Source organism: Tachypleus tridentatus, chromosome 12, assembly GCF_004210375.1.
Source record: "Tachypleus tridentatus isolate NWPU-2018 chromosome 12, ASM421037v1, whole genome shotgun sequence".
Taxonomy (NCBI): domain Eukaryota; kingdom Metazoa; phylum Arthropoda; class Merostomata; order Xiphosura; family Limulidae; genus Tachypleus; species Tachypleus tridentatus.
Window position 1 is genome coordinate 116,325,735 of NC_134836.1, and position 16,145 is coordinate 116,341,879.

A 16,145-nucleotide genomic window follows, 5' to 3' on the forward strand; every position below is an offset into this window, starting at 1 on the left:
TAAGAGCCGATATGCCGCGGCTAAAAACACTTTTTCACAAGAAAAATGATGCCATTTATTTATCTTATCCAAAATATAAAAACTGACATTATTACAGAGTTGTAAGTGTGTGTGTGTGTTTTTTTTTTTTCTGATTTTAAACTTTATACAAACAAGTTAAGTAGGGCCTGGCATGGCCTAGCGCGTTAAGGCGTGCGCTTCGTAATAGGAGAGTCGCGGGTTCGCGCCCGAGTCGCGCCAAAACATGCTCGCCCTCCCAGCCGTGGGAGCGTTATGATGTTTTGGTCAATCCTACTATTCGTTGGTAAAAGAGTAGCCCAAGAGTTGGCGGTGGGTGGTGATGACTAGCTGCCTTCCCTCTAGTCTTACACTGCTAAATTAGGGACGGCTAGCACAGATAGCCCTCGAGTAGCTTTCTGCGAAATTCCAAAACAAACAAACAAGTTAAGAAAATGAAAATGTATGACTTAGTTTGACCTTTACTTATTGCGGTTTTTAAATTTCCCATCAAAGCGTTTCCCCAGGTGTAAGTGGCTGGATTTATAATGCTAAAATTGAGTTTCGATACCTGTAGTAGGCACAGCACCTTTGTGTAGCTTTCCGCTTACAAAACTAACAAACGAATAACCTTATCAAAACTGACGTACAACTTTTTTTGTTGCAAATATTCAGTTTATCTTCAAGATTAGAATAATGACAAGAAAACAGATAAACAAAGTTTAACTTTACATAAATAAAAAGTGTTAGTTTGTTTTTGAATTGTTTGCAAAGCTATACAAAGGCTATCTCCGCTAGCCGTCCCTAATTTAACAGTGTAAGACTAGAGGGACGGCATCTAGTCATCACCACCTACCGCCAACTCTCAAGCTACTCTTTAAACAACGAATAGTGGGATTGATCGTAACATTATAACGCCCCTCGGCTAAAAGGGTGAGCATGCTTAGTTAAGGGGAATTCGAATCCGCGACCCTCAGATTACGGGCCTAGCGCCCTAACCACCTGGCAATGCAGGGCCATAAAAAAGATCGATCGTTACACCAAACATGCTCGTCCTTTCAGCCGTGGGGGCGTTATTATGTTTCGGTCAATCCAACTATTTGTTGGTAAAAGAGTAGCCCAAGAGTAGACGGTGAATAGTGATGACTAGCTGCCTTTCCTCTAGTCTTACGAAGGTAAATTATAGACGGCTAGCGCAAACAGCCCTCGTGTGGCTTTGCGCGAAATTCAAAACAAACAAACAGTAAACAAAATATGTATGATGCTGCAACTACACTAGATTTGCAATATTTAGGGCTGACGAGACCTTTCCCCATTACCCAGACCCATCAGAGCAACTGGAATACCACAGACAGTTGTGGTATATCGATTTCTTCACTTGTTTTATACCCGAAGCATCAATTCTGATTCTCGTGAAAAAAAATTCAAAGTCTAAAAGAAAATCAACTCAGAATGTTCAATTATCTCTTAACAATCCCGTGGAACATCGGACGGAATACAATATGTTCTTTTTTAGTTGATTTATTGAAACGGATACGTTGTAATTTATTGTTATTATTATTTTACAAAATGAACCACAGACGGCTTTTGTTCGCACAAGTTAGAAAAATAAAAAGAGAGTTCAATCCGATAGTTTCGAATTCGAAGTTTAGATTTACCCCCATTCCCCCACTTATTCTCCCGCCAACCAGGATGCCCTTAGCAAATGTGGTGCAGCCATTTTGGGGACGTATAACAACAAAGAGAGTGAAATAACCAAGTATTTAAGTGCTGTTACACATAGAAGTGTTTCGTGACCACTATTTCCAGTACTGTCGGCCATCATCAGCCCATATATGGCTGTAGTTGTGGAACTTACATGGTGTGTTTGTAAATACATACATACCTATGTATTCTTCCATGCCGAAAGAGTTTGAAGCTATTTATGTCGTAACCCCGAGAGCTCAAGTGAACCCTGAATGGTATACATTTAACTGGAAAGCTGAACAGAATGTGAAAGAACTACTATTAAGGTGTGTGTGTTTGTAATTAAAAAAGCTATAAAGTTATGTTGGTGTTTTTCTATAATCCTTAATAGAAAAATAACCACAGTTTACAGTTTGAGGAGAAATCAGACTGCTAATGTGTGACAGCTGTTAAACTGTTATTTTGAAAGAGGTGAAACTTCCTTCTGTGATCCAATTTTAGCAGAGGAGAACCCCCTTGGGAACGTATATACAAATGTTAAATTGTGTCGTCTTATACATTGCTGAAAAACCCCCCTTATTTATTATTAAATAACCCCTTTAGAACGTATATACAAATATTAAATGGCGTCGTCTTATATATTATTAAATAACCCCTTTAGAACGTATATACAAATATTAAATGGCGTCGTCTTATATATTATTAAATAACCCCTTTAGAACGTATATACAAATGTTAAATGGTGTCATCTTATATATTACTAAAGAAACCCCCTTGAGAACGTATATACAAATGTTAGCTGACGTCGTGTTATATATTATTAAAGAAACCCATTTTTGTTTTTGGATTTACCAAGGCCTCACTGGGCTATCTACTGAGTACTTCACTGGGAATCGAAACCCAGATTGTAGCGTTGCAAGTCCGTAAACTTATCGCTATCCCAACGGGAGGATGAATACTTTAGAATTACACCAAAGAGTTGATTAACCCAGTTTATTTTACAGAAGAATGTGAAAAATAATGACTCGAGGCCTCAAGAGATGGACCGTTTTACTTCAGTTTTGACTACTGGCTTCAGGTCTGTAATAATTTAACTTTATTGAATCCGTGAGTGCTTTTCATCCACACACTGATGAAGCTTGCACAAAATTCAGCAGTCTCGTTTATCCTGCAAGCTTTAAGCACACCTTGTTTTCCAAGCCAAGTATTAACACCCTAAAGAAAGAAACAAATAAGCAATATATATATATGTTATCAGAGTTCCAGCAGCAGGACCGTTTAATGTGTCACAATAGTGATTTAACAAAGAGACTTACTTCTTATAACACTGAAATTTAAGTTTGAATGTATGTTCTCCTCGATGTAATAGTGGTAAGTTTACGGAGTTACAACGCTAAAATCCGGAGTTCGACTTCCTACAGTGAATACAACATATGGCCAGGTGGTTAGGGCGCTCGACTCGTAATCCGAGAGTCGGGGGTTCAAATCCCTATCACAACAAATATCCTCGCCCTTTCATCCGTGAGGACTTTATAATGTGACGGTCAATCCCACTATTCGTTGGTAAAACAACAGCCCAAGAGTTGGCGGTGGATAGTAATGACTTGCTGCCTTCCGTCTTGTCTTACACTGCTAAGCTGGAGATGGCTACCGCAGATAATCCTCGTGTAGCTTTGCGCAAAATTAAAAAACAAACAAACAGAAACAGCATACAGTATGGTTTTGTTGCGAAACATATATCCAAACGAACATCTGATACTCATTGTGTAGCCTTGCGCTGAACAACAGACTAATACTCACACTGAGATAAGAAAGTCAGGTTCACAAGAAAGTCATGCTAGATTTACTTGGGATTTTACCTCTAACAAAATAGGATATAATCCCTAAAACCGTTTTCAATATCCTTATCTATTAAACCATCTTGTTTCTATATACCTTTCTTTGACTTGAAGCATCTGGGACTTCTCACTTTCCAATGTTTTCCTTCTTGATGTTTGGTAGTTCCTAATGAACAAATATCTCAACAGTGGCATATAGCTGCGTTCCTTAAAACTGAGCCTAACAATATTAGTATTTTCAGTACGTATGTATTTTTAACTCATTAATAGTGGCATATAACTGTGTTCCTTAAAGCTAAGCCTAACTATATGGAAGTTCGAAATTCTGGTTTTTGTATCTTTGTATTTTTTAACTGCATTATATACAGGAATTTCAGATTCATCGTCTTCCTCATCGATTGTGTTGTTGTTGTTGTGTTTTCTTATAGCAAAGCCACATCAGGCTATCTGCAAAGTCCATCGAGGAAAATCAAACCCCTGATTTCAGCATTGTAACTCCTAGACTTATCGCTGCACCAGCGGGGAACCCTTCTTAATTGTAGGAGTTTTATAGAGAAGACATTGATTTTTACCGCCTTTCGGCTTTAGCCTGACTTGATTTTTAGTGACTTTCAGCTTTGGCTTGACTTGATTTCTACTAACTTTCAGCTTTAGCCTGACTTGGTTTCTACTGATGAGGATGCATGAGTGAAAGGTGTGCTTCAGAAGAGAGTGACATTTTGGGCATTAACTTTGTAACTAATTTTAACAGCTGTGAACAAGCTGCACCAATAGAATAACTTTCCACTGATATACATCTTCCTCACTTTGTAAAACAGGGCAAAAAGATAAAAATAAGAAACTCGAAATGCAAACTATTAGAAAGCTCAAAAAGAATGGTAAAACTTTGGTTTTCAGAGTTTCTACTCAATATAATCCCCCCAAATGGATTAGTGTTTGGTTTTGAAATTTCGCGCAAAGCTACACGAGGGCTATCTGTGCTAGCCGTCTCTAATTTAGCAGTGTAAGACTAGAGGGAAGGCAGCCAGTCATCACCACCCACCAACCGCCAACCTTTGGGCTTCTCTTTTAACAACTAATAGTGGGATTGATCGTAACATTATAACGCCCCCACAAACTTTTAGGTAAGTACGTTTCAGGCCAGACACGTGCTCCTCAATAAGTCTGAATACTTATAATGCTAAAACTGGGTTTCGATACCCGTGGTGGGCACAGAGGAAATAGTCCATTGAGTACTTTTGCGTTTAACAACTACAGAAAGAAAACCATAATTCGTTAGAACATACATAGCGTTTCTTCCTTTAATAGTCAAAGGACATAACAGCTTAGTCCTAACCGACTTCAGGTCGTCTTAGTTTGTCGTCAGTCGTCTAAATTAAAAACGTTATTAGCGTTATTGCAAGTTACACAAATGTAGAAATATGGAGTGATTTATATCAGCTATAAGTTTATTCTTACAACTTCCCTTTATGTTAAAATATTAGGTTGACTACCTTCTTTCAACTGGCTGAAGACAGCGAAAGGCAGTAAAAATTGTTGGTCAAAGCGCTTAACTCCTAACCTCAATCTAATTTTCCGCTACCTAGTTTGACATCTGCGTTTGGATTATGGATGAAATATCCCCAGCTCCTTTGGTTGTTATGACAATAAACACTTTTTTTTGTTAGTGTCTTTTAATTTTGGTTGAAATACAAACTTCCATCATTGTTTTATGTTGTTGATTCGTCTGCCTGAAGCCGCAGATATGACTACCCGGATGTTACTTCTTAGCGTATTCGTAAAATATTTTAATTCAGAACAAAATAACTTAAATCATTGTAAGAATGTCAGTGTTTATGTGTTTGAAAAAAATAAATAAATGACACCATTTTTCTTGTGAAAAATGTTTTTAGCCGCGGCATATCGGCTCATAGAATGGCTCCGATTTTTTTTTTTTTTAAGTACCAACTTTTAGCTCATAATTTTCTTACCTCCTGACCAATTTGAGACCCGATTATAGTTTTGGACTCAGGAAGCCACACCTTTTCAATTTTCAGTGTCGAAGCCTGCAAAAAATCACCTAAATTCGGTCGTAATATAAACGTAGCTCAAGCCTATCAGTTTAAAATTAGGAATGGTTATTTGGAGGTATATCCATGTAGTTTTGTGCGAAATTCTGAAACAAAGTAATCATCTAAGGACGGATTTTATCCGTTCGTTTCGCACATTTTATGACTGTGGAAAAAATAAAAGTCCCATGATAAATACATATCTTCAAATAAACAGGTGACGAAACGTTACACATTTCTTGATGACTTTGGAATTAAACTGACAATAGCTACAAGAATGAGGACGATTTTGTTCGTAGGGACGTCACTTTAAACACTGTAAACTTGTATTCTGTTAGCTTGATGCTTCGACAAGAGTGACAAACGTTAGGTTAGGGCGCTCGACTCGTAATCCAAGGGTCGCGGGTTCGAACCCCGTCACACCAAACATGCTCACCTTTTCAGCCGTGGAGGCGTTACAATGTTAAGGTCAATCCTACTATTTGTTGGTAAAAAAGTAGCCCAAAAGTTGGTGGTGGCCGGTGATGACTAGCTGCCTTCCCTCTAAGCTTATACTGCTAAATTAAGGACTGCTAGCTCAGATAGTCCTCGTGTAACTTTGCGCAAAATTTAAAACAAACAAACCATCATAACCTTACATGATAGGAGGAAGAGGTCAGGAGAAGGAGGTCGACGAAACCTCACCTTTCTGGATTTATAAACATCAATACCCAAATATCTATAAGAGAAAGAGCTTACATAATACAACTGTTAGTAAATAACACAATCCCTGCAGAACAAAAACACTCGGGGCTAAAAAAGCAAACTAATTATCGATACCCATACTATCTAATACTAGAAGTCTGAAAAGTTTGGTTGGGAAATAAAGAACAATAGGTTAAAGAAACAATGAGTTTAAATCTAGACGCACGCACGTGCTTAACACTGCGCTAGCTTGGTTTTCACGTCTACATAATACCAGTTTTTAGCTTTACACATGTGTGCAACACAGGTGTAGCGTAGCATTTTAGTTGTTATGTTGTGATGGGTGTAGATGTATCCTTATGACAGCTGCTAATACTTACTACTCCATTTTGTTTTAAAGACAGGAGTAATATAAATTACTTCATCATTTTTTTCATCAGCAGACAATGGTTTTGTTTGTTTGTTTGTTTGTTTGTTTTGGAATTTCGCACAAAGCTACACGAGGGCTATCTGTGCTAGCCATTCCTAATTTAGCAGTGGAAGACTAGAGGGAAGGCAGCTAGTAATCACCACCCACCGCCAACTCTTGGGCTACTCTTTTAACAACGAATAGTGGAATTGACCATCACATTATAACGCCCCCACGGCTGAAAGGTCGAGCATGTTTGGCGCGACCGGGATGACAGACAATGGTTCAAATATTAACTAGTCTGAGAATATCCTCTGCTTTATTGAGTGGTATAAACCTACGAATGACCAGGTGTTATGGAAAAGAAAAAGTCGGAAGGGCGGGAAGTAACGTATGGTGGTCATAGTGAAGCAGAACTGAGGGAAGGCAGCTAGTCATCACCACCCACCGCCAACTCTTGGGCTACTCTTTTACCAACGAATAGTGGGATTGACCATAACATTATTAAAGCCCCACGGTTGAAAGGGCGAGCATATTTGGTGTGACGGGGATTCGAACCAACGACCCTAAGATTACGAGCCGAGTACCTTAACCACCTGGCCATGCCGGGTCCAGCAGAATGGGAACCTATATTAGCGTCTTTGTTTAAATTATTCGATAAAAGGCGTGCTGTTTCTCTACCCAGGTGCACGAGCCACTAAGTAAGTAAAGCAGATACGAAGAAAGATTTATTGTGATAACGAGAAACCCACTGTAAATAAAAATGTATTCTAAAGAATGCTGTAATGGATATTACAACTTTACGAAACGTTTTTCTGTACTTTATTTTAATTAAAGTTTTAATATCCACACCAGTCGTCTTTAGAGGAAAGATTCAGTTAACTTGAGAAGGTTAAAGATTAAATTGGTCAGTAACAAACCTATTTCGTATTGGAACAGCCATAACATGATATTCATAGAGGGAATTTGATGTGTACAAAAATATCTTTTATCACCGAAGATCGTTTAATGTACTGATACATGTGTAACACTAAAAAACTTTAGGCTTAGGATAATTTTATTCTTCATAACTGTAAACATCAAATATTACGACTACTTTTTCCCTTTCAGTCGTTATTCTTCTTTCAGACCTTTTGTCTTCTGAAACGTTAGGTAAAACTTACAAAGAAAAATGCGGGTATTTATCGTTAAAATTACAGATTTTATACAATCAGTGATGACGAGAAACCCACTTGTTGAGATGAAAACACTACATAGAAAAGTTTCGACCTTCTTCGGTCATCGTCAGGTTCAAAGAAAGAGTAACTGACCGGAAGCTGACCCCTTTCAAACATGTGGTCAGCTTCCGGTCAGTTACCTCTTTCTTTGTGAACCTGACGATGACCGAAGAAGGTCGAAACGTTGTTCGCTCTTCTATGTAAAGTGTTTTCTCAGCCCAAACGAGCCGTTTTTTGCATATAGATTTTTATACACTTCTCACTGCCAGTGGAGGTCTGTCTATATATCGCATCTTTGACAGGTTATGTTACGTTTTTAGCCTGCTATAGTATCTGTTTGTCTGTTGAATTTCTCTCACAACTGCATTAGGACTATCTACCGTTTATAATTTTAAAGTGAAAGTTAAAAGGAAAAGCAATTAGTTAACATCAACTACCGCCAACATTCAGGATACTCTTCAGCAACGAATAGTGGGATTGACAGTCTCATTATAGCATCCCCATAGCAACCACGTTCAGTCACAGGTTATGAATAGAGTGCTATATAAACACCAGGTTGTGAGGCTCGAAAAGAACTGACCAAAATCATTGGTTGAAAATGATTAATTTTCCAATGTAAAATAGTAGGGGGCCCAACACTCCCTTAGTGACGTCACCGTTAGGGTAAAGGTCTCGTAATCGAAACCTACTTTACGTCTTTTTTATGCGAGTCTATTTTAAATAAAGAAACCAAAGTAGCACTAATTGTTTGAGACTAAAAAAACGACAAAAAAAAACACGATCTTCCTTCAAACACGCTGTTAGGTAATGTGTATGGGTTTCTCTCATAGTGACTACAAAACTGGTCAAATGAATGTTAGGTACGATTTTGTTGGACCTTGGAGTGTAGGTACAATATATTTGCGCTCTTTTTATTTTTAGTCGAGCCAAAATGGCTCTGAGTTTGTTTTGTTTCTTCTTGTTGTATTTCAAGTACAAACTTTTAGCTGAAACCTACGTCACTTCTTGACCATTTTAATATCTAATTACAGTTTTTGAGTCCGGAAGTCAAATATCCTCTCGAATGATGCATTTGACCACTCCCAAGGTCTCATAGGTTAATTTACTTTGATCCTGCCTACAAATAATTTCAAGTACCGAGTTTACCGGGGGTTTCCTCCTGTTATTCATGTACTGACCTGGTTTTCAGCTACTAATTACAACTGCAGATATGATTGGCCAGAATTTTCTTGTGTCCAAACACTTATTGAACAATGTCATTCTGCCTTACAAATCGTAAACATCGTTATTCCTAGAGATAAAGGAAGTTCAAAGTCTTGTAGGGTGAAGAGAAGTTAAAGTTACTGACCACCGCGGGTTATCTTTCAGGCCCCCGAATCTTTTTCAAAGCTTGAAAGGTTTCTAAACCTTATTTCTGCCACCCGAATTTTTTTTTTTTTGTAACAACAGTTACGGAAAATATGTTTTGATATTTAAAATGTCGGCAGTTTTTTGTTTGTTAATATAATTTTATACATTACTTTCCAGTCATAGTGTTGTCCAAAGCAGTACAGAAACGAGAGGGTAACCTCCTATAGGCAAAAGATCAAACAGTTTATGTCACTTGCCGCCTCAGATATTTTAGGTAAAAACCCAACGATTTTATATGCTAACCAACACAGTATTATAAGCAAGCCAGTATAAGAACCGCCAAATTTTGATAATTATTTAATTTTGCGCTAAGCTACTAGCCGCCCCTGATTTAAAAGTGTTAGGCCAGAGAGAAGACAGCTAGTCAACATCACACACCGCCAACTCTTTATCAACGAACAGTTGGATTGACCGTCACATTGTTACCAACCTTACAGCTAAAATGGCGAGCATGTTTGGTGATGAAACTCGAACCCGTGATCCACAAATTACTAGTTACCATCACGCCAGTTGTGTATTAGATAATGTCAGATGCGCATTGTTGCCAGAAGAACTTGGCACAGAAGTTTTGCTACAGAATTAGGCATAACGTCTGCATGCTTTTCGCTTGAACGTTTCCTCATTTTTACGCATGGTACTTAAGCTGCACTTTCTTGTATGTTACACTGATGAATCCTAATCTAATACAACTTCCAATCAGAGTAAAGTAAGTAATAAGAGAAAAACCAAAATCGCCCTGACCATCAGTGTAGCTGATTAAATTCTACTGGTAAAGATTAAAATGCTTTGTTTAACCTGTTGGATACTTTCGTGTTGCTCTCTCCTCGCCAGTGGCACAGCGGCATGCCTGCAGACTTACAACGCCAAAAAGCGGGCTTCGATACCAGTGGTGGGCAGAACACAGATAGCCCGTTGTGCAGCTTTGTGCTTAATCACAAACCAAACTGTCGTTGTTAGCAATATTTCTGGTCGTAAACAAAACACTATCTTCCTTCAAACACACTGTTAGGTAATGTGTATGGGTTTCTCTCATAGTGACTACAAAGTGAAGCCTACATTGTGGAAATATACTACCTTAGCAAGATGGTGTACTCTACATTGTTGAAATATACATTGTTAACAAGTTGGTGTAGTCTACATTGTTGAAATATACTTCCTTAACAATTTGGTGTAGTCTACATTGTTGAAATGTACTTTCCTAACAATTTGGTGTTGTCTACATTGTAAAAATTACTGACTTAACCAATTGGTGTAGTATCCATGGTTGAAATATACTTCCTTAACAACTTAGTGTGGACTACATTGTTGAAATATACTTCCTTAACAACTTAGTGTGGACTACATTGTTGAAATATACTTCCTTAACAACTTAGTGTGGACTACATTGTTGAAATATACTTCCTTAACAACTTAGTGTGGACTACATTGTTATGTATACTTCCTTAACAACTTAGTGTGGACTACATTGTTGAAATATACTTCCTTAACAACTTAGTGTGGACTACATTGTTGAAGTATACTTCCTTAACAACTTAGTGTGGACTACATTGTTGAAGTATACTCCTGTAATAAGTTGGTGTTGTCTACATTGTTGAAGTATACTCCTGTAATAAGTTGTTGAAATACTCTCCTTAACAAGTTGTAACAATGTGTTGTCTATATTGTTGAAGTATACTCCTGTAATAAGTTGGTGTAGTCTACATTGTTGAAATATTCTCCCTTAACAAATTGTTATGGTCTACATTGTTGAAATACTCTCCCTTAACAAGTTGGTGTAGTCTACATTGTTGAAATATTCTCCCTTAACAAATTGTTATGGTCTACATTGTTGAAATACTCTCCCTTAACAAGTTGGTGTTGTCTACATTGTTGAAATACTCTCCCTTAACAAGTTGGTGTTGTCTACATTGTTGAAGTATACTTCCTTAACAACTTAGTGTGGACTACATTGTTGAAGTATACTTCCTTAACAACTTAGTGTGGACTACATTGTTGAAGTATACTTCCTTAACAACTTAGTGTGGACTACATTGTTGAAGTATACTTCCTTAACAACTTAGTGTGGACTACATAGTTGAAATATACTTCCTTAACAACTTAGTGTGGACTACATTGTTGAAATATACTTCCTTAACAACTTAGTGTGGACTACATTGTTGAAGTATACTTCCTTAACAACTTAGTGTGGGCTACATTGTTGAAATATACTTCTTTAACAACTTAGTGTGGACTACATTGTTGAAATATACTTCCTTAACAACTTAGTGTGGACTACATTGTTGAAATATACTTCCTTAACAACTTAGTGTGGACTACATTGTTGAAATATACTTCCTTAACAACTTAGTGTGGACTACATTGTTGAAATATACTTCCTTAACAACTTAGTGTGGACTACATTGTTGAAATATACTTCCTTAACAACTTAGTGTGGACTACATTGTTGAAATATACTTTCTTAACAACTTAGTGTGGACTACATTGTTGAAATATACTTCCTTAACAACTTAGTGTGGACTACATTGTTGAAATATACTTCCTTAACAACTTAGTGTGGACTACATTGTTGAAGTATACTTCCTTAACAACTTAGTGTGGTCTACATTGTTGAAATATACTTCCTTAACAACTTAGTGTGGACTACATTGTTGAAGTATACTTCCTTAACAACTTAGTGTGGTCTACATTGTTGAAATATACTTCCTTAACAACTTAGTGTGGACTACATTGTTGAAGTATACTCCTGTAATAAGTTGGTGTTGTCTACATTGTTGAAGTATACTCCTGTAATAAGTTGGTGTTGTCTACATTGTTAAAATATTCTCCCTTAACAAATTGTTATGGTCTACATTGTTGAAATACTCTCCCTTAACAAGTTGGTGTTGTCTACATTGTTGAAATACTCTCCCTTAACAAGTTGGTGTTGTCTACATTGTTGAAATACTCTCCCTTAACAAGTTGGTGTTGTCTACATTGTTGAAGTATACTCCTGTAATAAGTTGGTGTTGTCTACATTGTTGAAGTATAATCCTGTAATAAGTTGGTGTTGTCTATATTGTTGAAATACTCTCCTTTAACAAGTTGGTGTTGTCTACATTGTTGAAGTATACTCCTGTAATAAGTTGGTGTTGTCTACATTGTTGAAGTATAATCCTGTAATAAGTTGGTGTTGTCTATATTGTTGAAGTATACTCCTGTAATAAGTTGGTGTTAAAATATTCTCCCTTAACAAATTGTTATGGTCTACATTGTTGAAATACTCTCCCTTAACAAGTTGGTGTTGTCTACATTGTTGAAGTATATTCCTGTAATAAGTTGGTGTTGTCTACATTGTTGAAGTATATTCCTGTAATAAGTTGGTGTTGTCTACATTGTTGAAGTATACTCCTGTAATAAGTTGGTGTTGTCTATATTGTTGAAGTATACTCCTGTAATAAGTTGGTGTTGTCTACATTGTTAAAATATTCTCCCTTAACAAATTGTTATGGTCTACATTGTTGAAATACTCTCCCTTAACAAGTTGGTGTTGTCTACATTGTTGAAGTATACTCCTGTAATAAGTTGGTGTAGTCTACATTGTTGAAGTATACTCCTGTAATAAGTTGTTGTAGTCTACATTGTTGAAGTATACTCCTGTAATAAGTTGGTGTAGTTTACATTGTTGAAGTATACTCCTAAGTTGGTGTAGTCTACATTGTTGAAGTATACTCCTGTAATAAGTTGGTGTAGTCTACATTGTTGAAGTATACTCCTGTAATAAGTTTGTGTAGTCTACATTGTTGAAGTATACTCCTGTAATAAGTTGGTGTAGTCTACATTGTTGAAGTATACTCCTGTAATAAGTTGGTGTAGTTTACATTGTTGAAGTATACTCCTGTCATAAGTTGGTGTAGTCTACATTGTTGAAGTATACTCCTGTAATAAGTTGGTGTTGTCTACATTGTTGAAGTATACTCCCTTAACTTAATTAATGATGTTGCCTGATAGATAAAACTATTTCGCTCTTAAAAGAAAATCAATTGTTGTGTGGTTAATACATTTCGAGCTGTTCGAAAAAGGAGGTAAAATAATTTGTTCAATTTAGTTATTTATTTGTTTAAAAAGATAACTGTTTCTTGGAAAATAGCACGTGTCCAAAACAGGGAACAGAGGTCAACGACTTTGCTTTCGACCTTGACAGTATCGACCATGATCTCATTTACAAAGAGAAGACTGGAGGTGACGACCGTACTGAGATAACCACCAAGATTTTCTTTACAAAAACAAATCTGTGCGTTGGGAAGGGAAAGGGAGTTCCTAGCCTAAATGTTCCTGTTGCACAAATACACCAGTGAGATGACAGGGGCTGTCTTTTAATTTCTCTACCTCAAAATAATGTCATTTATTCAGACAACGTTTGTAAGGTACAATAAGCGAATATAAACATGACAGATAAGACGTAATAAAGTAAAATAAAGTAGTTATCCTTTAACAGGAAAAATGATTGACAAATGTTAGGGTTAACTTCAGGGTTAACAACCACTATTAACACGTTCATGTTTCGTTGCTGTTTGTTTGTTTTTTAATGGAATCGGTATTAGAAACAAAACCGGAAAATTATAATGAATTACATATATACACAAATAACCATTCGTAATTTACAAAGAAGCTTTGTAATTATTTATATATTGAAAATAAAGTTAAATGTCACTGATGACGAGAAACCCACTTGAAGTGAAAATGTATCTCAAGACGACAGGTATGGGCATTGAAACTTTATTTTAAATAATGATTTTAATACCCACATCAGCGGTCTTGTGGTACAAAGTTAAATGTTATTGTGGATTATATTGATAATTTCTGTGCATAGGTGAGCTTTTGTTGAATGAAAGCTTTAAACAGAGATGATAGAGTAAAGCAATTATACCAGCATCCGTCACGTGGGCATATTAAGGTTAATGTAGATTAAAAACTATATGTATACAAATGTCTCATGTATTGAAAATTTTAAGTCTTAACGTTCCTTGGAATAAGGAAAAAGTCGTCGATCCATTCTGTGTTCTGTAACAGCATAGAAACTAATGACGTATCTTACGTTTCCATGACATTTCAACATCTGTGAGGAGGATAAACCCCCACAGAAACTCTGAAGGGAGAAGGTGACGCTGATCTAGCTTTAGTTGATGTTTATTGAGCCTCTGTCACGTGCAAAATGTGATTCATTCATTTGTAAAAGTGCCATCTCTTGTTAGATGATATGGCCTCTACATTGTCTGCATAGCAACGACTATATGACCTCTGTATTTTCTGTACAGAAACAATGGTGTGATCTATGTCTCTAGCAACAAAGGTATGACCTGTATTTTGTCTCAAGAATAATTCTTTGTAAACTGTTATTCTAGTTAAATCATTCAATATTGTTGTAGCACTGTAATAGAAGGTATTGTCTTTTCTGAACGATAGGTTACTTTCAAACATAACCCAGTTTTGTTTATTCAACTGAGAACTAATGTACATGTATAAAAAAAATTAAAATAAACTTTAATAGCGATTTTAAACTAAAAAAACAAACAAAAGACGCACTTTGAAGAAGTGCAGTGTCCGGGAAGTGTCAACACTGACGTTTCACTAAGTTCCTGAAAACATGACATGGATACAGTGCTGTTATACACACATACACGTACAAGCGAAGTTTGGTGAGATAACAGTAGCTTCAAAATTGTAGATGTGTAGTTTTTTTCCCTCTATATATACACGGTCAGGAGGCGCAAACATCCTAAAACATACAGACTATCACAGTTTTAATTGTATATGTTCTCTACTCTTGGTTTATCACGAGCAATTATGACGAAAATTATATTCACTTAGTACTGGTTTTTATTACACTTTTTGGCACGAGACCTGTTGTCCACCTTAAATAAAAATATTGTTATATCAACTCTATGTTTTACAACATTCGTCTTACAAGTGGGCAGTTTCATCGTTGACTCACCAGGGAACAACTGTATTACTGAAAAGGCAATACATTCAACATACAGTATCTCTTGTGATGTCACTAAACAATACTTTAATTATTTGTTAGGGTTTGATGCCCAACAAGACCACACGGTTTTTTGGTTTGTTCTGAATTTCGCGCAAAACTGTCCCTAATTTAGCAGACTAGAGAGAGTGCAACTAGTCATCACCACCCACTGCTAACTCTTGGGCTACTATTTTACCAACGAATAGTGGGATTGACTGTCATGTTATAACGTACCTATGGCTGAAAGGGCGAGCATGTTTGGTATGACGGGGATAGACCACACAGAACACAATTTTTTTAACCTATACTATAGAGTAGTTCTTACACTCTCTACCCCTCAGTGTATTTTCCCTCACATTTTACAGTAAAAGTGTTAATACCCATACCAGCCGTTTAGATTTTTATTTCAAGTGGGTTTCACGTAATCAAGAATTCAGAATTTGTTTTCCTCATTCGACTGTAATTTTATCACGTTATTAATCAATACTTTTCTCATTAAATTTGTTTTTGTGACTCTTTTAGCAAATTATTCAGTGGTTCAACTGCACTATATTTTAATAAATTCATTATATATATGTATATAAAACCATAAGTTACTGTTTAGTCTATAAATAAGTAGAATTCTTTTTTTTTTCATAAGTTAAGGTGGTTGAAGTTGATAGAATATTTTTAAACTCTAGATTCTACCAGCAGCCATATTGTTCCTGTTACAGTATAGAGAAGAGTCATCGCTGCTTGCATACTTTAAATATAAAACAGCTAGACTCAACAAGTTCTAGGAATCCCAGATCTCCGCCCATCGCGAAAAAGCTCTTCATCATCTCAGCCAATTGGAAACCAGAAATAAAACTAGGG

General features: G+C 36.5%; 1 long non-coding RNA gene across 2 annotated transcripts in view; it reads left to right on the top strand.

The window, feature by feature from the left end:
- LOC143234444 (uncharacterized) overlaps nucleotides 1-16,108 on the top strand; it is a 65,485-nt gene extending 49,377 nt beyond the window's left edge. For both annotated transcript variants that reach the window (XR_013018654.1, XR_013018655.1), the window contains one exon: nucleotides 15,971-16,108. This is a non-coding gene — a long non-coding RNA (uncharacterized LOC143234444). The remainder of the gene's footprint in view (nucleotides 1-15,970) is intronic.
- Nucleotides 16,109-16,145: the final 37 nt, after the last annotated feature.